The sequence below is a fragment of the Ovis canadensis genome, chromosome 3, assembly GCF_042477335.2.
Source record: "Ovis canadensis isolate MfBH-ARS-UI-01 breed Bighorn chromosome 3, ARS-UI_OviCan_v2, whole genome shotgun sequence".
NCBI classification, from domain to species: Eukaryota; Metazoa; Chordata; class Mammalia; order Artiodactyla; family Bovidae; genus Ovis; species Ovis canadensis.
This window is the reverse complement of record NC_091247.1, coordinates 70104645-70128957: the sequence shown is the minus strand read 5'-3', so window position 1 is coordinate 70128957 and position 24313 is coordinate 70104645. Positions and strand designations below refer to the sequence as shown.

The 24313-nt window shown below is 38.4% G+C and overlaps 1 long non-coding RNA gene across 4 annotated transcripts in view; it reads left to right on the top strand.

Moving 5' to 3' along the window:
- The window catches only part of LOC138436951 (uncharacterized), a 134498-nt gene extending 110410 nt beyond the window's left edge, over positions 1-24088 (top strand). Inside the window, exons 3-5 of one of the 4 annotated variants that reach the window (XR_011255682.1) lie at positions 2754-2908; positions 10324-10486; positions 21948-24088. This is a non-coding gene — a long non-coding RNA (uncharacterized lncRNA). Of the gene's footprint in view, positions 1-2753; positions 3671-6096; positions 7614-8930; positions 9712-10323; positions 10487-21947 lie in introns of those variants that run through there. The other 3 variants (XR_011255683.1, XR_011255681.1, XR_011255680.1) reach the window with 3 other exon arrangements.
- The last annotated feature ends 225 nt before the right edge of the window (positions 24089-24313 follow it).

Genomic DNA, 24313 nt, shown 5'->3' with positions numbered 1-24313 from the left:
GGACACGACCGAGGGACTGAACTGAACAGAACTGAGTGTGACTTGATGACCATCTTTAGTGTTTGGATTCCTTTATTTTTGTGTGTGTGTCTGTCTATCTGTTTTGTCTTTCTGTTATACCCAACCACCTTACCTGTCTTCTGAGAAACCTGTATGCAGGTCAAGAAGCAACAGTTAGAACCGGACATGGAACAATAGACTGGTTCCAAATTAGGAAGGGAGTATGACAAGGATGTATATTGTCATCCTGCTTATTGAACTTTTATGCAGAGTACTTCATGTGAAATGCCAGGCTGGGTGAATCACAAGCTGAAATCGAGATTGCCAGGAGAAATATCAATAACCTCAGATATGCAGATGATACCACCCTAATGGCAGAAAGCAAAGAGGAACTAAAAACCTCTTGGTGAGTGTGAAAGAGGAGAGTCAAAAAGCTGACTTAAAACGCAGTGTTCAAAAAATGAAGATTGTGGCATCTGGTCCCATCAGTTCAGTTCAGTTCAGTTCAGTTCAGTTCAGTCGCTCAGTCGTGTCCGACTCTTTGAGACCCCATGAATTGCAGCACGCCATGCCTCCCTGTCCATCACCAACTCCCGGAGTTCACTCAGACTCACATCCATCAAGTCCATGATGCCATCCAGCCACCTCATCCTCTGTCGTTCCCTTCTCCTCCTGCCCCCAATCCCTCCCAGCATCAGAGTCTTTTCCAATGAGTCAACTCATCTCTTGAGGTGGCCAAAGTACTGGAGCTTCAGCTTTAGCATCATTCCTTCCAAAGAACACCCAGGGCTGATCTCCTTCAGAATGGACTGGTTGGATCTCCTTGTAGTCCAAGGGACTCTCAAGAGTCTTCTCCAACACCACAGTTCAAAAGCATCAATTCTTCGGCGCTCAGTCTTCTTCACAGTCCAACTCTCACATTCATACATGACCGCAGGAAAAAACCATAGCCTTGACTAGATGGACCTTAGTTGGCAAAGTAATGTCTCTGCTTTTGAATAAGCTATCTAAGTTGGTTATAACTTTTCTTCCAAGGAGTAAGCATCTTTTAATTTCATGTCTGCAATCACCATCTGCAGTGATTTTGGTCCCATCACTTTATGGCAAATAGATGGGGAAAAAAATGAAAACAGTGACAGACTTTATTTTCTTGGGCTCCAAAATCACTATGGATAGTGACTGCAACCATGAAATTAAAATATGCTTGCTCCTTGGAAGGAAAGCTATGACCAACCTAGACAGCATATTAAAAAGCACATCACTTGCTGACAAAAGTCTGTATAGTCAAAGCTATGGTTTTTCCAGTAGTCATGTATGAATGTGAGAGTTGGACTATAAAGAAGTCTGCGCACCGAAGAATTGATGCTTTTGAACTGTGGTGTTGGAGAAGACTCTTGAGAGTCTCTTGGACAACACAGAGATCAAATCAGTCAACCTAAAGGAAATGAACCCTGAATATTCATTGGAAGGACTGATGCTGAATCTGAAACTCCAATACTTTGGTCACCTGATATGAAGAGCTGACTCACTGGAAAAAACCATGATGCTGAGAAATATTGAAGGCAAGAGGAGAAGTGGGTGACAAAGGATGAGATGGTTGGATGGCATCACCAACTCAACGGACATGAGTTTGAGCAAACTCTGGGAGATAGTGAAGGACAAGGAAGCCTGGTGTGCTGAAGTTCATAGGGTCACAAAGAATCAGACACAACTGAGTGACTGAAACACAGCATTGTTAATTTGCCTTAAAAGCAGCTCTAGATATAGCTTACTGTGCATAATAAAAGTACAATGGACAGTATGTGCCTGACAGACTAATTAGATTATTAATAGAGTTAACAATGGGATGACAAAAATAATTCCTAGTAATAAACTGGCATAATACCTACCTTTAAAGTTTTCTTTTTCCTAAACTTTTTGCACAACTAAAGGTTTTAAAATGTCATTCATGTTGACGTTTCTTTTTACTTATGTTTACATTTTGTGAGTTCCTTGTAGCAGATAGTTGAATGTTGCATTTTTTAAAGTGTTTTGATTTTAGATTTAACATTGCTTCTTCAACATTCACTAGAGCCCAGAAATGAAAATGTTCCTGTCTGGAAAATTATACCTTAGAACAGAAGTTCAGCTCTTATTTCTTTGTACAAAAGCTGTTTAGTTTTTCACATGTAAAATATTAAACCTTGTAGAAAGATTATGTAAATGCAAGGAAAGAGTCCTAGAAGAAGATATAGCAAAGTGATAATAATGGGGAGATGAAAAAAGAACTAAGACTGAGAAAATGTGGAAAGTACAAAGGGGACTTTAAACTCATTTAAATTATATTAAAAACTGATGTGAAGAATGTATACACTTACTACTTAAATAATTAGCAATGAAAAAATAATGTATCTGTCCTGATTTCCTTATTTTTAAGTAAGTTTATTATTTAACATTTTAAATAATATTATTGTATTTCTAAATTGTATAGTATTTCAATAATTTTGATTGTGTTATTTTATAAACAAACTTGCAATTTTATTTTTTATAATTTATGGCAACACCCTAGTATCAGCACTCCACACTTGTCTTTTGTAAAGCAGTTTCCCAATTTTTTAGTTCTTCATGTTAATTTGTATTATAGGGAAAAACTGAAATATGTATTCAAGTATCTTTTTTTCAGGATGATATTAATGTGAAACAGTTTTGACACCTTGTATTTCAGAGAATATCAATATGTAGATTTCAAATACATTTAATTTTATTTTTTTCAGAGTCAGCAGAAAGAAGACCAGATTGCCTTGGAGAAGGGTCTCTGAAGGAAGGTGGGCCTAGAGATGGGTCAGGGAGAGAGAGAAACAGGGAGGGTACAGCAGACATTTGGCTAGGCCTGGAGTGGAGGCGGTGCACAGACAAGGATCCCTTGCAGGTAATCAAACATGGCTTTCATGGAGTCTGAGTAGATAGAGGGTAAGTGAGATAGCACTTAGCAGTTGCCTGTACTAAGTCTTGAAATTTGTCTCAGCAATTTCACCTCTGTGAGCATGAAGATTTAACTATTTCTGTTTAACTCTAAGTCTGGATCTAGGTTTTCAGGGTCTTTATATTAAGTGTTATTTGGAAATAAAACACTGTTTGAGGACACGCACTGACTGAAAGTAAAGCTATTGAAAGAAATGTTCCATGCAAATGGAACCCCCCCCCCAAAAGCAGAATAGCTATATTTATATCAGACAAAATAGACTTTAAAACACTGACTGTAATAAAAGAGCATTACATAATCATAAAGGGATCTATTCAGTAAGAGGATACTACATTTTAAAATATTTTTGCACCCATATGTAAGCACAAAATATATAAAGCAAATATTAACAGACCTACAGTGAGACATAGATAGCAATACAATAATGTTTAATAGCAAAGGACTTCAATACTCCACATATATCAATAGATAGATCACCTAGTGAAGTGAAGTGAAGTTGCTCAGTCGTGTCCGACTCTTTGCGACTCCATGGACTGTAGCCTACCAGGCTCCTCTGTCCATGGGATTTTCCAGGCAATAGTCCTGGAGTGGACTGCCATTTCCTTCTCCTGGGGATCTTCCCAACCCAGGGATTGAACCCGGGTCTACCGCATTGTAGACAGACACTTTACCGTCTGAGCCACCAGGGAAGTCTAGATCACCTAGAAAGAATACTAATAAAGAAACATCAGCCTTAAATGACTCATTAGATCATATGAGCTTAACAGATTTGTACAGAACATTCCATCCAAAAGCAACAGAATACATTCTTCTTATTTGTACATGGAACATCCTCTGCTGCTGCTGCTAAGTCGCTTCAGTCGTGTCTGACTCTGTGCGACCGCATAGACGGTAGCCCACGTCCTCTAGGAGATCATATATTAGACCTCAAAACAAGTTTTAGCAAATTTACAAAGATTGAAATCATATTAAGCATCTTTTTTGATCACTGTGGTATGAAACTAGAAGCCAGTAACAAGAAGAAACTGAAAAATTCACAAATATGTGGGGATTAAATGGTATGCTCAGAGAAGTAAATGGCAACCCACTCCAGTATTCTTGCCTAGAGGATCCTGTGGACAGAGGAGCCTGGTGGGCTGCCATCTATGGGGTCGCACAGAGTCGGACATGACTGAAGTGACTTAGCAGCAGCAGTAAATGGTATGCTACTGAACAATCAATGGGTTAACAAAGAAATCAAAAGAAAAATTAAAAAATACTTTGGAACAAATGAAAATGGAAATACAATATATCAAAATTTATGGGATTCAGCAAAAGCAATTCTAAGAGGGAAGTTCATAGCAATAAAATCTATATTAAGAAAAGGAAAGATTCCTAAAGAACCTAATTTTACATCCAAGGAACTAGAAAAAGAAAGAAAAGAAAGTGAAGTTGCTCAGTCGAGTCTGACTCTTTGTGATCCTGTGGACTGTAGCCTACCAGGTTCCTCCATCCATGGGATTCTCCAGGCAAGAATACTGGAGTGGGTTGCCATTTCCTTCTCCAGGGGATCTCCCTGACCCAGGGATTGAACCCATGTCTCCCACATTGCAGGCAGATGCTTTACCCTCTGAGCAACCAGGAAAGAAGGACAAATGAAATCCAAAGTTAGTAGAAGGAAGGAAATAACAAAAAGCAGAACAGAAATAAATGAAATAGAGACTGGAAAAACAATAGATTAATTTTTAAAGAGCTGATTCTTTTTGAAAAGATAAACAAAATTGATAAGCCTTTAGCTAGATTCACCAAGAAAAAAGAGAATACTCAAAAGAAATAAAATAAGAAATGAAAGTTGAGACATTACAACTGGTACCACAGAAATCCAAAGTATTATAAGTGACTACTATGAACAATTATACATTAACAAATTGGACAACCTAGAAGAAATGAATGCATTTCTAGAAACATACAACCTTCCAAGACTGAATCATGAAGAAATAGAAAATCTGAATAGCTCCATTGCTAGGAAGGATTTTGAATCAGTAATCAAAAACTGTCCAAAAAACAAAAGTCCAGACAGCTGTCCAGGACCATACTGCTTAACAGATGAATTCTGCCAAACATTCAGAGAAAGATTAATACCAATCCTTCTCAAACTGTGTGCTGCCCAGGTGGTGCTAGTCTTAAAGAATCTGCCTCCCAGTGCAGGAGACACATGGGTTTTATCCTTGGGTCAGTCAGGAAGAGCCCCTGGAGTAGGAAATGGCAACACACTCCAGTATTCTTGCCTGGAGAATTCCATGGACAGAGGAGCCTGGCAGGCTACAGTCCATAGGTCCACAAAGAGTCAGACATGACTGAACGACTGAGAACATAGCATTTCTCAAACTCTTTCAAAAAATGAAAGACGAGGGAACTCTTCCAAACTCATTTTATGAAATCAGTATTGTCTTGATGCCAAAACCAGACAATGAAACAAAAAGGATAGGAAAGTACAGGCAAGTATCCCCGATGAATACAGACATGAAAATTCTCAATAAAATTCTAGCAAACCAAGTTCAACAATACATAAAAAGGATCAAACACCATGATCAAGGAAAATTGACTCCAAGGATGCAAGGATGGTCTAGTTTTCTTAAACCAGTCATATGATACACCACATTAATAAAAGGAAGGATAAAAATGATCATCTCAATAGATATAGAAAAAACGTTTGACAAAGTTCAACTTTAATGTATGATTAAAAACTCTCAACAAACTGGGTATAGAGGCAACAAAATATAAGCCATACTGCATATTATAAGACAGCAGATAACATCATACTCAACAGAGAAAAGCTGATAGTTCCCTCTAAGGTCAGGAACAAGACAAGGATGCCCACTCTTCCACTTCCAGTTCAACATAATATTGGAAGTTTGAACCAAAGCAATGAAGAGTAAGAAGCAATAAAAAGCGTTCAGATTGAAAAGGAAGAGATAAAACTGTCACTATTTGCAAGTGATTTGATATTATATATTAAAAAATCTCTAGAGATGCCACCAAAAACCTGTGAGAACAAATAAATGGATTCAGTAAAATTGCAGTATACAAAATCAGTATAAAAAATGAGTTTTCTCTCTAGACATTAATAATGAACTATTGTTTTTGTTGTTCAGTCCCTCAGTTGTATCTGACTCTTTGTGACCACATGGACTGCAGCATGCCAGGCTTCCCTGTCCATCACCAACTCCTGGAGCTTGCTCAAACTCTTGTCCGTCGAGTCAGTGATGCCATCCAACCATCTTGTCCTCTGTCATCCCCTTCTCCTCCTGCCTTCAATCTTTCCCAGCATCAGGGTGTTTTCTAAAGAGGAATAGAGAAAACAGTTTCATTTACAATAGTTTCAAAAAGGAATACTTTTAACCAGGGGTATAAAAGATCTGTACACTGAAAACTGGACAGCCACATGCAAAAAAATGAAAGTAGACTGCTGACTCCATACACAAAAATTGACTCTTACAGACTTGAATGTAGGATCTAAAACCATAAAACTCTTAAAAGAAAACATAGACAGTAAGTTTCTTGACATCAGTCTTGGTGATGAGTATTTGGATCTGACTCTGAAACCAAAGGCAACAAAAGCAAAAATAAACAAGTTGGGCTACATCAAACTGAAAAACTTCCGTACGGTAAAGGAAATTATTAATAACATGGAAAGGCAACCTACAGAATGGGAGGAAATATTTGCATATCACATGAGTTAAGGGTTAATATCCAAAATATAGAAAGAACTTATATAGCAGTATGAGTAACACTTGGGCAGAGGATCTGAATAGACATTTTTCCGAAGAAGACATACCAACAGGTATGTGAAAAGATGCTCACAGTAACATTAATCATCAAAGAAATGCAAAGCAAAACCACAGTGAGGTATCACCTCATACCTGTTAGAATGGCTATTATCAAAAATAAAAGAAATAACATGTTGGTGAGAACGTGGAAAAAAGGGAACACTTGTACTCTATCAATGGGAACATGAACTGGTGCAGCTACAGTATAGAGGTTCTTCATGATCCAGCAATTTCATTTCTAAGTATTTATCCAAAGAAAACAAAGCCACTAATTTGAAAAGATGTATTTACAATAGCCAAGATGTAGAAGCAACCTGTGGCTATCACTAGATGAAAGGATAAAGATGTTGCATACATGTACAACTGAATACTATTCAGGCATAAAAAAAGAAATGGAAAATAAAAGATTTCCATAAAAAAAGGAAAATAAAAGATTTCCATAAAAAATGGAAAATAAAAGATTTCCATAAAAAATGGAAAGCTTGCCAATTCTGACAACATTCTAGATCCATGGGTGGATCTAGAGGGTATTTTGCTAAGTGAAATGTCAGACAGAAAAAGACAAATACTATATGATCTCACTTATACACGAAATACGAAAGAAGCAAGCTCATAGGTACACAGAATAGATTAGTGGTTCCCTGAAATAAGCAGTGCAGGATGGGTAAAATGGGTGAATGGGAGATGGTCAGAGAATACAAACTTGCAGTTATAAAATAAGTAAGTCATAGTAATTTAATGTACAGTATGATATCAGTAATAATACTGTATTTCATGTTTGAAAGTTGTTAATAGAGATGTTTAAAAGTCCTCATCACAAGAATAAAAAAATTTTTAACTATATATAAAGACAGATGTTGACTGGATTTATTGTAGTGATCATTTTGCTGTGTATACAAATATAATCTCATTATATTATATACCAGAAACTAATATAATGTTGTATGTTAATTAGACTTCAGTCAAAACAAAACAACATTTAAATTTATTAAGCACACACATACACATATAAGTAAAATTTTCAGTAATATAACCTATCCTAAATTTCAGTTACTTTTTTTTGCCACCAATAAATATTTGTGCAGTGAATGAATACAGAGGTTAAATGCAAAGCTGGTGATGGAGATTAGACGATTCTTAGTACATGGAGCATAACTGCTGGAGGTGGGCAAATTATTACTAAGAAGCACAAAAGCAACCAATACAATGAAGAGGGTTTCTGAGTAGCAGAAGTGGCAGTTACACAGATAAATTTCTGTGAAGATGAATTGAATGTCAGTGTCCAGCAAAATGATCCTACAAGACAAGCAGTCCTTTAAGGAGCCGACATAGTATAGAAGAGGGGAATGATCAGAATAGAAAATTGGTTTATGCTCTGAGTAAACTAAGGCTCAGAAAGACTATGACTTGCCCAAGGTATCAGGTGAATAAGTAGAGTTGGAAATAGAAATCAATTCTGCCAGTCACTGGAGTAACGTTCTTTCCATTATATCACTTCACCTTCTTTAAAGTGAAAGTGAAGTAGTTCAGTTGCGTCTGACTCTTTGGGACCCCATTGACTGTAGCCTACCAGGCTTCTCCATCCATGGGATTCTCCAGGCAAGAATACTGGAATGGGTTACCATTTCCTTCTCCAGGGGATCTTCCTGACCCAGGGATCAAATCCAGGTCTCCCACATTGCGGGCAGATGCTTTAACCTCTGAGCCACCAGCCTTCTTTAGAGACTAACAAAGTCATGAAGTGCTAGACTCAGAGTGTTCAATGCAAATCCCTCTTGTAGTGGTGTCTGTTGTGTTTTCTGTCTCACATCTGACTTGGGGAAGTATGATCTTGACAAGAGAACTGAGTACTGAGAGTAACACAGCAGGTCAAAGTGCACGTTTGTGTTTGCTTCCTATTTATCGCCTAGCTTGGAGGTAATCACTGATAACAATCCCTAATAGTTGAAAGTGAAAATTCAAATACTTACTTTAGGCCAATGCCTGCCACCTACTTTCTCAGTCAGAATTAATAGCTTCCTTTATATATATATATATATATATATATATATATATATATATATATATCTCCATACATGGAACAACAGACTGGTTCCAAATAGGAAAAGGAGTACATCAAGGCTATATATTGTCACCCTGCTTATTTAAATTATATGCAGAGTACATCATGAGAAACGCTGGACTGGAAGAAACACAAGCTGGAATCAAGATTGCCGGGAGAAATATCAATCACCTCAGATATGCAGATGACACCACCCTTATGGCAGAAAGTGAAGAGGAACTAAAAAGCCTCTTGATGAAAGTAAAAGAGGAGAGTGAAAAACTTGGCTTAAAGCTCAACATGCAGAAAACTAAGATCATGGCATCTGGTCCCATCACTTCATGGGAAATAGATGGGGAAACAGTGGAAATAGTGGCTGACTTTATTTTTCTGGGCTCCAAAATCACTGCAGATGGTGATTGCAGCCACAAAATTAAAAGATGCTTACTCCTTGGAAGGAAAGTTATGACCAACCTAGACAGCATATTAAAAAGCAGAGACATTACTTTGTCAGCAAAGGTCCGTCTAGTCAAGGCTGTGGTTTTTCCAGCGGTCATATATGGATGTGAGAGTTGGACTATAAAGAAAGCTGAGCACTAAAGAATTGATGCTTTTGAACTGTGGTATTGGAGAAGACTCTTGAGAGTCCCTTGGACTGCAAGGAGATCTAACCAGTCCATCCTAAAGGAGATTAGTCCTGGGTGTTCATTGGAAGGACTGATGTTGAAGCCAAAACTCCAATACTTTGGCCACCTGATGTGAAGAGCTGACTCATTGGAAAAGACCCTGATGCTGGGAAAGATTGAGGGCAGGAGGAGAAGAGGACGACAGAGGATGAGATGGTTGGATGGCATCACCGACTCAATGGACATGGGTTTGGGTGGACTCTGGGTGTTGGTGATGGACAGGAAGGCCTGGCGTGCTGCCTTCATGGGGTCGCAAAGAGTCGGACATGACTGAGCGACTGAACTGAACTGATATTTAAAAATTATTTAACTCCTGTAGCTTCATTACCATCTGTACCAGTCATCAGAAGCTATTCTTGTGCTATCTTAGATCATCTCTTCTATTGCCATTTTTGAACAGATAGTTATTTATTTTAGCTATTTAAACATTGTATCATTTAAATTTTTCATTTCTTTAAGTCATTTCAATAAACATTTTAACTCATGATGTCAGAAACTGCATTTTGTATCCTACTCCATGATGAGTATTCAGTAGTCATGTATTGTGTGTTTATTGAATAAGTGAAGACTTAAAAGTAGAATTTATTGAAGTTTCTAAATTTATTTTGTAGTAGTATTAGAATCAGATATACTAAATTCAATTTATTTTTAAAAATGAAGTATTTGCTCCAATTAGGAGGAGCCAGGAAGCATCTGTTTCTTATTTATGTTTATCTTCATTATATCTGACACTTAACATAGAATTGAGTCCATGGTATGTTCCAGGGAGATGGTTGCTGAATAGATAAATAACCATTTTACCCTTCTCATGTCTTCTCTCCAAAGGACATGTATGTGGTCATCTCCTCAGAATCATTTTCACTTTCAATGTGTACCAGCCAGAAGTTTTGAGAGGAGGCTAACCCCACTGCAGTAATTCCATCCACCTTACTACAGTGAATTATTCAAGTAATCCAAACCTAAGCCAATTGGATTCAGGAACCTGCAGGTAATCAATCAGGCTAGTAGACAGGGGTTTCTGTTTCAAGTTTCTCATTCTGAGAGAACAATGGAAAGGCAGCTGTCACTCTCCTGAATAGAGCAGAATACAGATGGAAGGTTGGCACTCTTGTAGCCATTTTGTCACCATGAAGGAACCAAGCATTGAGATGATATTGACATCATAGATGTCAAAGCAGAGGGATAGAAAGAAAGAAAATCCTTAATGACATTGTTGAGTCTATGTCAAGTGATTCCCATCAAATTATCTTTACCTCCTGACCAGATGCAGATCCAGGTCTAAGATTGGAGTGGCTTGAAGCTTATACAGTCTTGTTCTCTTTAAGAAAAAAGAATACAAGATCATAAATGCAGAATTAGGTGAAAATGTAAATATTTGATTAGAATGAGAAAAGAAATCACACCAATCACAAATTTTAAAAAGCTGACAAATGTCACAAATATTCCCAAACCTAAAAGAACAATATTTTTATTATCTGCCTAATATATCTCTATGGAACTTTTTTTACCTGCTTTTTGGGATCCACTTTCTTTGATATCCTTTTCATAAGACAATGTGCTCTTCATAAGATAATAGCATTAGAAAGATTTTGTAATCTTAAGAGAGAACCCAGTGTTGATCAAAATTTGTTTTGTTTTCTTTCAATAACTTAAAAGAGTTTATTTCAGTTTTATATTACACACACACACACACACACACACACACTTATTTTTGGCCATGCTGTGTCACTTGCAGGATCTTAGTTCCCTGACCAGGGATTGAATCCAGGCCATGGCAGTGAAAGCCCAGAATCCTAACCACTAGGTCACCAGGGAACTCCCTGCACCATATTTTTAATAACATGCAAATTGTACATGTTTTTCAAGTTTGGGTAGTACTCTATAACATTTCATACATGATTTATAAGATTTCAGAGCATGTCAAGTTTTCTTGAGCAACAATACTCTTAAATTGTAAATCTCAAAAGTGTAAACCTAGTGCACTTTGAGTTGACCACATGTAATTTCCAATTGTCTTCAGTGTCCTGTTTATAGTGGCAGATTATTGATTTTATCTTATCTTCATTGATACCAGAATCTTGGGGGGGCTTCCCTTACTCTTATTTGTACTACTTCTCTGCTTTATGTGCTATAAGCACAGGGATTCTGATAAATTTTATCTCAAATGATTCCCATCAAAAACAAAACCCCCAAAAGCCTGGTGCCTTTTAAATGATATATGCTGCATTGTCAAGTATATACCGGACAAGAGGGAGTTTCTGTCTTGACTAGCCATCTGCCTACGCTTTCATGCCTCTGATGGTCTGGTTGGCGAGATGGTTCCTTTTTTGTGAGTCAGCTCAGTTGTTCATTGATCAGTGCTGGGTTGAGTGGTCACTGCACAATGTAGAATGACCTCTCTGTGCTGCTATCAGCAGAGACAGCAGAATGATTAGCACACGGATCTCTCCTTCCAGGAAGCGGCTTAGGCTTCTTCTTCGTGGGGCAGTCTCATTTCCAAGAGCTGTAAGAGAGTGCAAGCTCTAAGGCACAAGCAGTTTTCAAGTCTACTTGCGTCTCAGATTGGCACCACACGGGCCTCACAAACCCCTTCCGATACTGGAGTTCTACACTGCTGCAGTCTGAAGCTGTTCTCCCAGAGCCCTAACCCCAGCCCAGCAGGTGTATTACAGTAACTAGGTGGAGGCATATGAAGCTAAAGGATCTCTAATGATGGAGCCAAACTTGAAAATATAAATCAGTTTTCAGTCAGAATACATAATTTGCATACATATACACTTCTTTTTTGAAAACCACTTTAAAAATTGAAGTATACTTCATTTACAGTGTTGTGTTAGTTTCAGGTATACAGCAAAACGATTCAGTTATACATATATATATAATATATTCTTTTTAGATTCGTTTTCATTATAAATTATTACAAGATATTGAGCATAGTTCCCCATACTGTATAGTAGGTCCTTGTTGCTTATCTGTTTTGTATATAGTGGTTCAGTTCAGTTCAGTTGCTCAGTCATGTCCGACTCCTTGCGACCCCATGAATCGCAGCATGCCAGGCCTCCCTGTCCATCACCAACTCCCCGAGTACACTCAGACTCACGTCCATCGAGTCGGTGTTGCCATCCAGCCATCTCATCCTCTGTCGTCCCCTTCTCCTCCTGCCCCCAATCCCTCCCAGCATCAGAGTCTTTTCCAATGAGTCAGCTCTTCGCATGAGGTGGCCAAAGTACTGGAGTTTCAGCTTCAGCATCGTTCCTTCCAAAGAACACCCAGGGCTGATCTCCTTCAGAATGGACTGGGTGGATCTCCTTGCAGTCCAAGGGACTCTCAAGAGTCTTCTCCAACACCACAGTTCAAAAGCATCAATTCTTCGGCGTTCAGCCTTCTTCACAGTCCAACTCTCACATCCATACATGGCTACTGGAAAAAACATAGCCTTGACTAGACGGACCTTAGTCAGCAAAGTAATGTCTCTGCTTTTGAATATGCCATCTAGGTTGGTCATAACTTTTCTTCCAAGGAGTAAGTGTCTTTCAATTTCATGGCTGCAGTCACCATCCACAGTGATTTTGGAGCCAGTGGTATATATATATTAATCCAAAACTCCTTATTTATATATCTTCCTGCCCCTGCTATTCCCTTTGGTAACCATCAGCTTGTTTTCTATGTATGTAAGTCTTATTTCTGTTTTGTGAATAAGTTGATTTGTATAAGTTTTTTAGATTCCATATATAAGTAATATCATACTTCACTTGGTATGATAATCTCTAAGTCCATCCATATTGCTACAAATGGCATCACTTTATTCTTTTTTATGGCTAAGCAATATTCATAATATTCAATGTTGATGGCATTTAGGTTGCTTTCATGTCTTGGCTATTGTAAATAGTGCTGCCGTGAACATTGGGATACACGTATCCTTTCAAATTAGGTTTTCTTTAGAGTTCAGGAGTAAGAATGCAGGATCATATGTTAACTCTACTTTTAGTTTTTAAGGAACCTTCATACTATTCTCAATAGTGGCTTGCCTATTTACATTCCCACCAACAATGTAGGAGGATTCTCTTTCCTCCACACCCTCTCTAGCATTTATTATTTGTAGACTTTTTAATAATGACCATTTTGACTGGTGTGAGGTGACACCTCATTATAGTTTTGATTTAAATTTCTCTAATAATTAGTTATATTGGGCATATTTTAATATGCTTGTTGGCCATCTGCATATCTTATTTGGAAAAAAATCTATTTAGATCTTCTGCCCATTTTTTGATTGAGTTCTCTGGTTTTTTTTTTATGTTGAGCTATATGAGCTATTTATATACTTTGGAAATTAATCTCTTGTTGGTAGCATTGTTCGCAAATATTTTCTCCTACTGCATAGGTTATCTTTTTGTCTTGTTTATGGTTTCCTTTGCTGTATAAAAAACTTTTAAGTTTAATTAGGTTCCATGTGTTTATTTTTGCTTTTATTTCCATTCCTTTAGGAGACATCCAAAAAAATACCATTACAGTTTATGTCAGTGAGTGTTCTGCCTATGTTTTCCTCTAGGAGTTTTGTTGTATCTGGTCTTACATTTAGTTCTTTAATCCATTTCAAGTTTATTTTTGTGTGTTGTCTTAGAGAATGTTCTAATCTCATTCTTTTACAGATAGCTTTCTAATTTGTTGGAGAGACTGTCTTTTCTCCATTGTATATTCTCACCTCCTCCTCCTTTGTCATAGATGAATTGACTACCAGTGCGTGGGTCTATTTCTAGGCTTTCTATCCTATTCCTCCAATTCATGTGTATGTTTTTGTGCTACTACCATACCTTTTGGTTACTATAGCTTTGTAGTATAGCGTGAAGTCAGGGCATGTGATTCCTCCACCTCTGTCCTTCCTTCTCAAGATTGTTTTGGCTACTTTGGGTCTTTTGTGTTTCTATACAAATTAAAAAAAAATATTCATTCTGGTTCTGTGGGGAAAGCCATTGGTGATTTGATGGAGATTGCATTGAACCTGTAGATTGCCTTGGGTGGTATGGTCACTTTAACAATATTGATTCATCCAATCCAAGAACATGGTACATCTTTCCATCTGTTTGTGTTGTCTGCAGTTTCTTTCTTTCATCAGTGTTTTATAGTTTTTGGAGTATAGGTATTTTCCCTCCTTGAAGTGAAGTGAAGTCTCTCAGTCGTGTCCGACTCTTTGCAACCCTGTGGACTGTAGCCTGCCAGACTCCTCTGTCCATTTAATGCTAGGTATTTTACTCTTTAGATGTGATGGTAAATGGAATTGTTTCTTTTATTTCTCTTTCTGATCTTTCATTGTTAGTGTATAGAAATGCAAGAGATTTCTGTGTATTAATTTTGTATCTAGCAACTTTACTGAATTCATTGATGAGCTCTAGCAATCTAGTGTCTTTAGGACTTTTCTATGTTCTAAACCATGTCATCTGCAAACAATGACAGTTTTACTTCTTTTCCAATTTGGATTCCTTTTATTTACTATTCTTTAATTGCCATGATGAGGACTTCCAGAAATATATTGAAGAAAAGTGGTGAGACTGGGCATTCTTGTCTTGTTCCAGATCTTAGAGGAAATGCTTTCAGCTTTTCACTGTTAAGTATGATGTTAACTGTGGGTTTGTCATAAATGGGCTTTATTATGTTGATGTTCAGTTCAGTCGCTCAGTCATGTCCGACTCTTTGCGACCCTGTGGCCTGCAGCACGCCAGGCTTCCCTGTCCATCACCAAATCCTGGAGCTTGCTCAAACTCATGTCCATCGAGTCGGTGATGTCATCCAAGCATCCTTTGTCATCCCCTTCTCTTCCTGCCTTCAGTCTTTCCCAGCATCAGGGTCTTTTCCAGTGAGTCAGTTCTTTGCATCAGGTGGCCAAAGAATTGAAGTTTCAGCCTCAACGTCAGTCCTTCCAATGAATAGTCAGGTCTGAATTCCTTTACGATTGACTGGTTTGATCTCCTTGCAGGCTAGGGGGCTCTCAAGTGTCTTCTCCAATGCCACAGTTCAAAAGCATCAGTTCTTCAGTGCTCAGCTTTCTTTATGGTCCAGCTCTCACATCCATACATGACTACTGGAAAAACCATAGTTTTGACTAGACAGACCTTTGTCGGCAAAGTAATGTCTCTGATTTTTACTATGCCTCTATGTTGAGGTATGTTCTCTATATATCCATTTTTTTCTGTAAAGTTTTTATCATAAATGGATGTTTAATTTTTATAAAAAGCTTTTTCTACATTTATTGAGGTGATCATATGGTTTTGTTCTTCATGTGGTGTATCATCTTGATTGATTTGCAGATACTGAAAGATCCTTGCATCCCTAGAATAAATCCCATTTGATCATGGTGTATGACCCTTTTAGTATATTTTTGGAGTCAATTTGCTAGTATTTTGTTGAGCATTTTTGTATCTATGTTCATCAGTAAACTTTGGTTATAGTTTTCTTTTTTGTGATATATTTGTCTGGCTTTGGTATCAGGGTGATGCTGGCCCCATAGAATAAGCTTGGAAGTGATCCTTCCTCTGAAACTTTTAGAATAGTTTGAGAAGAATAGATATTAACTCTTCTCTGAGTGTTTGATAGAATTCATCTCTGAAGTCATCTGGTCCTGGACTTTTGTTTGTTAGAAATTTTTAAATTACTAATTCAGTTTCACTACTGATAATTTGTCTATTTATATTTTCTATTTATTCCTGATTCAGTCTTAGGAAACTATATCTTTTTATATCTTTTTAAGGATTTGTCTGTTTCTTCTTGGTTGTCCATTTTATCGGCATTTGGTGGCTCATAGTAGTCTCTTATGATCCTTTGTATTTTTGTGGTGTCAGTTGGAAGTCTCCGTTTTCATTTCTAATTTTATTAATTTGGCCCTCTCCCTTTTTCATGAGTCTGGCTAGAGGACTATCAATTTTGTTTATCTTTTCAAAGAAGCAACTATTAGTTTCATTGATCTTCTCTGCTTGTTTTTAAATCTCTGTTTCATTTATGTCTGCTCCAATCTTTATAATTTCTTTCCTTCTATTAACTTTGGGCTTTGTTGTTTTCTCTTTAGGTGTAAGGTTAGGTTGTTTATTTGAGATTTTTCTTGTTTCCTGAGGTAAACTCATATCACTATAAACTTCCCTCTTAAAAAAATTTTTTTTGGCCTTGCTGCGTGGCTTGTGGGATCTTAGTTCCTTGACCAGGTATTGGGTCTGGGTCCTCAACAGTGGAAGTGTGGAGTCCTTAGCACTGGACTGCCTGGGGATTCCTTATAAGCTTCCCTCTTAGAACTGCTTTAGCTGTATCCCATAGGTTTTGGATCATCATGTCTTCATTTTCATTTGTCTCTAGGTATTTTTTATTTTCATTTTTGATTTCTCCAGTAAGCCTTCAGTTGTTTAGTAACATATTGTTTAGCCTCCATGACACATATATCCTTCTTTTATAGCAAAAATACTTTCTTAATAAAACAAGATGCTTTGCCCCCAATAATCAAGTTTTAAACTTAATGTTCTACATTATTATGGCCTTTCATGTCTAAGTTTGCTTTGTGTAGTTTGCAGCCTGAATCTTGATGAAGTTCTCAGGTATTGACAAACCTCCAGCAAATTAGTTATAGGTTAACACTTCTCATTTTGTAGGCAAGATGTAGTGCTTCCCTGGTGGCTCAGATGATAAAGAGTCTTTCTGCAGTAACCTCATAGGCAGGACTAATAAGTAATCACCATCTTCTCGGGAAATTACGAAGGGAACTAGAGACTTGCATGCTTTGTTGTCAAGGCAACAATTGCTTGTGACTTCCCAGCAACAGAATTTGTTCATACGGTTATTGAAACTAACACAAATGTTAGTCTCCTGCCAGAAGCCAAGGGTCAGTTTGTGAATGATGTCTCTCTTTCTTTTTTTTCTTTGATATCTCATTGTGTGTTTTTTAAAATTTATTTATTTTAATTGGAGGCTAATTACTTTACAATATTGTATTGGTTTTGCCAAACATCAACATGAATCCACCACGGGTGTGGGAGGAGTGTTCAGGATTGGGAATGATGTCTCTTTTGAGGACTAATTAATAAGTACACTAGCTTTCCAGACAGAGACCACAGCAAAAGAAGCCCATATGAGACTGATGCATTATCTTCCTTTCCCGTTATACCTGAAGCTCTTATGGTAGCACACCTGTCTTTCTTTGTTCAATTACATTTATTTGTTTCTGTAAAGGTTTTAAATCCCACAGTTAACCTGAAGTGTTCAAGGAGACAAGTCCCAGTGAGTTGTTACTTTCAAAAGAAATCAAAGTCCTACGTTTATAGAGAACAGACACTGGTGGAGAGGGTCAGTAGTAAACAGAGTGGTAGGAAAGAATGTGTAATTAATCTAGGAGGGTGAAAAGAACCAGACACATATGGAAAATGACATTCGACACAAGCATGTTAGGAGAGTCTGGCCTGTTGTGAATAAGCTGGCATCAGGCTCCAGGATCCTGAGGATAATTGTAGAGCCCCAATCTGGACAGAATATGCTCAAACAGCCTTCTAGATCCTGGACAAAAATACTCTTAAAAAACAAAAAGCAAATTCCACTTTCTAGGTGAAAGGTGCACCTAATGAATTAAATTCTCCTACTGCAAAAAATACAAGAATGGTTTATATACCAGCATCCTTAAAAGCCTGGAGAATATATCCATTTTAGGACTGTCTATCCAAGGATTAGATACAAATCTTAGTATTTGGTTTAGCGCTTATGTTATAAATCATGCAGAGTTGACATTCTTCTTATGGATTTGCTGAACATACAAGTAATGTTCACAATCATTTAAGTGAGAGGTTTAATTACTCCTAACCATTTAATCATATTAATTAAATTTCCCTAGGAAAGGAATACTACAAAAGTCAGCAAAAATGGGCTCCAGCTGCCAGGAAATTTGCTACACAGTCAGTTGCTTGCCTTTTACTGCCCTCTTTCTGCCATCTATGTACCCTTAGGGGCAATATTTAGAGAATCCCTCATTGAGCAAATTTAAATATAGACTGTATGTCAGATGATACTGTTAAATTTATGTCAGTTTTCTTAGATGTGATAGTAGTAGTATTATTATGTAGGTGAATGTTTTTATTCTTAGTTGAGGCATGTAGAATTTTTAGGGGTGAAATATTTTGATATGTGCAGCATACTTTCAAAAAACATGAGTAGAGAGGGGGGAAAAAAGAGAGATAGAGAAAGGTGAGGGGCATGGGAGAGACAGGCAAATGCAGCAAAAGTTAATGATGATTTGATCTTAGTGAAGACTGTATGGGTATTAATTGTATGTATAACTCTTTGCATTTTTTGGACAGGTTGAAAATGATCGAAATGAATGTTGTGAAAAATTATAAAAAGAATATGTAATCCCTGACCTCTGGTGACTAGAAGTTTCTTTGCACTACTTCTATATATTCTTCAGAAATGGAAGACTGACACTCATAAAGGCCTTTACACCAGGCATCTGGTGACCTAGGCGTTAGTTAGTTCAGGCATTACCCCTCTAAAAACTGGAAAGAAAAGGAACAAGAGAGTCAGCTATGGACAGGACTTCAGACAGCAGAGGAAGAGTCCAGGATGGCTGTTCCGTTGGCTCACCGGTCTCACTGGTGGATGTGGGAGGGTTTTAAGCACAAAGAATTCTCTAAAGACGTAAGGTGTTTAGGATTTAATATAGTTTTCTTTTTTCTATTTTGCCACATCATTCATTATAACTTTGGCCTGAGAACATAATCCTGGTTTCAAAGAGCCACTTGTTGCACCCCAAAGCAGGAAGTGCCATCCTAGCACTTTCTACTCGGGGAGACAGGTAGTATGTGTGTGGGTTGAGGGTGGTGCATACACACGTGCACACATATTTGCATGACATTTGAATCAAGTAGAGACTGCATCAAGGGAATGGATGAAATCACTGTTTCCTAAACTATAATCCTATTTTTTAAAAAGATTTTGTGATCAAGTAAGTTTAGAAACACTGTATATTATATTGTTTTTTTCAGCTTCAAAGCACAATAGTTTATTAAAGACTTTTTAGTATAAGATTTTCCAAACGTATCAGGATACTTATTGAACATTATGCTATAGGCACCATTATGCAACTAGGAGAGCAATGTAAAACAATCATACAGTAATATTTTCTAAGAAATTCTATTGCTATTAAATGAAAATCTGGAGACAATTATTCTCTCAAAAGCAGGCTTTGTACACATTACATTATGTAAAGTACAGGAAGGAATGGCCAGTAAGAGTTCTGGGAGCCCCTGTGACTCTTCCATGAAAATGAGGCATTTAAAAATAATTATATTAATCTATGGGAAAGTCTGACTTTAGAAAACACTCTTGTATATATTTTAAGACACATATTTTAGTAAAGATTATGTTTTAGATATCTTGGTCTCCCTCATATTGCTTTGGATATAACGAGCACTGACATAGTTTGTTTATTGATTAAAATTTGATTTTATATTTTAAAACAGGCAGACAAATTGTACTAATGTTTTTCAAAAGGCAACACCCAGAAGAGGCTATCTGGAATTACTGAAATGCAAATGTTATCATATGCCCTGATTAAAATTTTCAAAGTAATTCAAAATCATGTTTACTGGATGAATGAACAAATAAAGTAAACACCAAATATTGATTTAGTACATTTGTAACAGAACTGTATTGGAGGATGGGGGAAAGAATGTGTATTTCAGTGTGAGGGGACACAGAAAGAAAGCGGTATCTTTATTCTCTGTGGTAGTGGGAAGTCAATATATAATTTCTAAAATGCAAAAAAGTCAACAGAATAGCAGTGTAAATATATTATTTAGGATCATGAAGGTAAATAACAGAAGAGATTAAAAAGTACAGGAAATGGTTGCCTCTTTCTGTATAATATCTTTTTCATTTAAGTCTCCCTGGGTACACATTTCATGGCCTTGGTTTAAATAGATACATTTCCAATTCTAGATCTCTTAGTTTGTCTTTCTTTTAATACCTTTAGGATATATCCAGATTAAAACTTACGTGTAAACAGCTTACAATTTAATGGTTTAAAATCTGACTTCATCTCTCTCCATCCTGAAAGTTTTCTATAGCTTCTGCATCACTTCCAAGGGCATCATTTGCTATTCCTTTCTCATCTTTCTCTAGTTGTTCAACAAACATTTATTGAATGCCTACCATATTTCAGTCTTGGTTCCAGACTTTGGATAAGTAAGTAGTAGATGAGTAAGCCCTCATCATCTCGGTGATTCTTTCTCCAGTGTTACTTCAGTCTGCCTGCTTTGCTTTGTTTCCGCTTTTGCATCCCTTCCCTAAAACAGATTCACAGCCATCGAGTCACTGTCTAGGGAGAACTTAGAATTTTGCATTCTTAGGCTATGAACAGAAAATCTTGGCAGTCCTCTTGAGGTCAGGCCCGACAGTCAGTCGGCACACATCCAGTTAACAGTGCTGGGAAATGATGCGAAGTATCTGCTCAACTGCTGATGGTGAGACAGGTGCATCGTGCCCTGAACAACACTTGTATATTTCATTCACTCATTTGACAGCTTTTGATTATCTACTGTTGCTAAGAACTGTGAACATAGTGCAGTGCACTGGACTCACAACTGAATGGTGCAAAACCATTTCGATTAAAAAAAATATATTTCAGTCAACTATGTGTGTAAGGCAGATAAGTGCGTATAATGTGATAAGAGTCTTAAGAAAGGTATGGAAGAACTGCAGTGTGACCATGAGGCTAGAAGCAGCCCATTCTGCCTATCAGGAAGGGTCAGAGATGGAATGAAGGGAGTCTCCAAAGAGAAGTAGAGTCCACCAGGAGGCCTGTGGGCCAAGACGAAGAACAGGCAAAGGCGTGAGGCACATGAGGGGATCCGGGCTTCCCAGGTGGCAGAATGGTAAGGAACCTGCCTACCAATGCACGAGACACAGGAGATGCAGATTTGATCCCTGGGTTGGGAAGATCTCCTGGAGAAGGACATCATAACCCATCTAGTGTTCTTGCCTGGAGAATCCCACGGACGGAGGAGCCTTGCAGGCTACAGTCCATAGAGTTGCAAAGAGTTGGACATGACTGAAGCAGCTTGACAGGCACACGTGAAGGGAGCCTGTCACCTTTGGGCAGCTACAAGCAACATGTAGGTGCAGAGGGGAGTGGAGGGGAGGTAAGTGAAGAAGGGGCCAAGTTGTGAAGAGCCTAAACATTAGAATAATTTTAATCAGTGAAATGGCATACTTTTTAAAAGATGTGGTATAATGTTGGTGGGAGAACTATGAGGGAAACTGGAGAAAGGAAGAACAGTTGGGGGATTTTGTAATAGTCCAGGTGAGAAAGGATGAGCCCCTGAGCAAGGAAAGTGACTATTGTGGGGGGTGAGGGGCAGGTGCGGAGAATAAGAGTGAATTTAGAAGCTATTTAGGGGGAGAATTTACAGAACTTGGTATATTTACAGGGTGAAGGAGGCAGAGAACCCAAAATGAACCTGATTCCAACATAGGAGCTGGACAGAAGAAAAAAGAACATGTTTATGAATGAAGAAGAAAATCAGTTTAGTTGTGGAGATGTTGAACTTGCTGTGCTGAGGAAGAGTGAGTTAGAGCTGTCTTAGAGGTACGTGCAGGTGTGTGAGATGTGAAGGAGAGAAGCCGAGGGAAAGGAACCACATCCCAGCAGGAATAATGGATGCCAATCATCAGAAGGGGATGAGATTTCAGCTTCATGGTGGGGCGGGGAAGAATATGTTTGGCATCCAGCTTATCCAGCAGAGCCTCTCTTCTTTCTCACACACCCAGTTTTGATGGTAAGTGGACAATGTAGCCAACCTACCCTGAGGAGGCTTGCTGACCACAGACTCAGACTCCTCAGGAATGGAGGTTAGGGTTCCCCATCCCCACCCTAGATGAGCCACCTAGACCAGCAGATGTGCTAGCTGAGAGAAGGAAATCTGAAATTGGTAGTAGGGGAGGGAAGTAGTGAGTCTCAGATGTGGTTTTGAGAGCATGTGCAGAGAGAGGCAAGGGCTGTAATTTGGCTCACCAACATTCTTGTAAGGTTCTCCAAACAAAGGAACCAAACAGAAATTGGGGTGGGTTAAATCCAAATGTACATCATGGCTGTATATTGTCACCCGGCTTATTTAACTTATATGCAGAGTATATCATGCGAAATGCTGGGCTGGAAAAGCACAAGCTGGACTCAAGATTGCCGGGAGAAATATTGATAACCTCAGATATGCAGATGACACCACCCTTATGGCAGAAAGTGAAGAAGAACTAAAGAGTCTCTTAATGAAAGTGAAAGAGGAGAGTGAAAAAGTTGGCTTAAGACTTTAGCATGCAGAAAACGAAGATCATGGCATCTGGTCCTATAACTTCATGGCAAATAGATGGGGAAACAGTGGAAACAGTGTCAGACGTTATTTTGGGGGGCTCCAAAATCACTGCAGAGAGACTGTAGCCACAAAATTAAAGGATGCTTGCTCCTTGAAATAAAAGTTATGACCAACCTAGACAGCATATTAAAAAGCAGAGATATTACTTTGCCAACAAAGGTCCATCTAGTCAAGGCTATGGTTTTTCCAGAAGTCATGTATGTATGTGAGAGTTGGACTATAAAGAAAGCTGAGCACTGAAGAATTGATGCTTTTGAACTGTGGTGCTGGAGAAGACTCTTGAGAATCCCTTGGACTGCAAGGAGATCCAACCACTCTATCCTAAAGGAGATCAGTCCTGGGTGTTCATTTGAGGAACTGATGTTGAAGCTGAAACTCCAATACTTTGGCCACCTGATGTGAAGAACTAACTCATTTGAAAAGACCCTGATGTTGGGAAAGACTGAAGGCAGGAGGAGAAGGGGATGACAGAGAATGAGATGGTTGGATGGCATCACCGACTCTATGGACATGAGTTTGAGTAAGCTCTGGGATTTGATGATGGACAGGGAAGCCTGGCGTGCTGCAGTGTATGGGGTCACAAAGAGGTGGACACGACTCAGTGACTGAACTGAACTGAATTGCAAATGGGGTGAGTATGCTGTAAGAAGTAAGTGGATCCAAGCCATGTAGTGGGTGTCTACTCACATTCCCACACCAGGACTGAGATGCTCATTCTCCACTGGTTATGGAAGTATTGGCTGCTGCCAAGTTACCTCTGAGTCCTTTTTCTGGAATTGGTTCTCAGCTGAGGAGAGGTATCTTGTCTAATGTGATGTTCTCCAACTTTAAACTAATGACTGGTTAATGCTCAGTGACGGGATATGGAGGCCCAGCCCCCTTGTCTCAATTCATGACAGCTATGAAGGACTTTCCCAGCCACAGAGCTCCTGGGACAGGCTCAGGCTTCTGCTCAGCAGGTCAGCTCCTCTTGCAGCTCAGTCCTGCTGCTTTCACCCTTCAGGGTTGTCCCCAGAGCCTCTGTCTCAGAGTCAGCGTCCTGGGGGACCTAACCCAAGACATGAAAGCCATTCAGATGGCTAAGTCCTCCCCCTTTAGTGAAGACAGCCAGCTGAGACTATCTAAAGGTGATAATGATCAATACATGGAGGTGTAAATGTATTCTCTAGAGTTACACAGATGACCACCAAAGGAGCTAAAAATGAAAATGATGAAAAAATATTGCTCTTGTAAAGTGACTGGGGATTGATGAGGTGGGAGACTTGCTTTTCCTCCCACGATTCTCTGAACTACCTGATTTAATATCATTTGCTAAGAGTACTTGATTCAAATCCAATTTTAACAAGAAAAAGACTGTTAGAAAGCACTAACTATGGAGAGGTAGTGGAGTAACATTTGCATTTGGAGGCTGTGATTTAGGCTTCAGA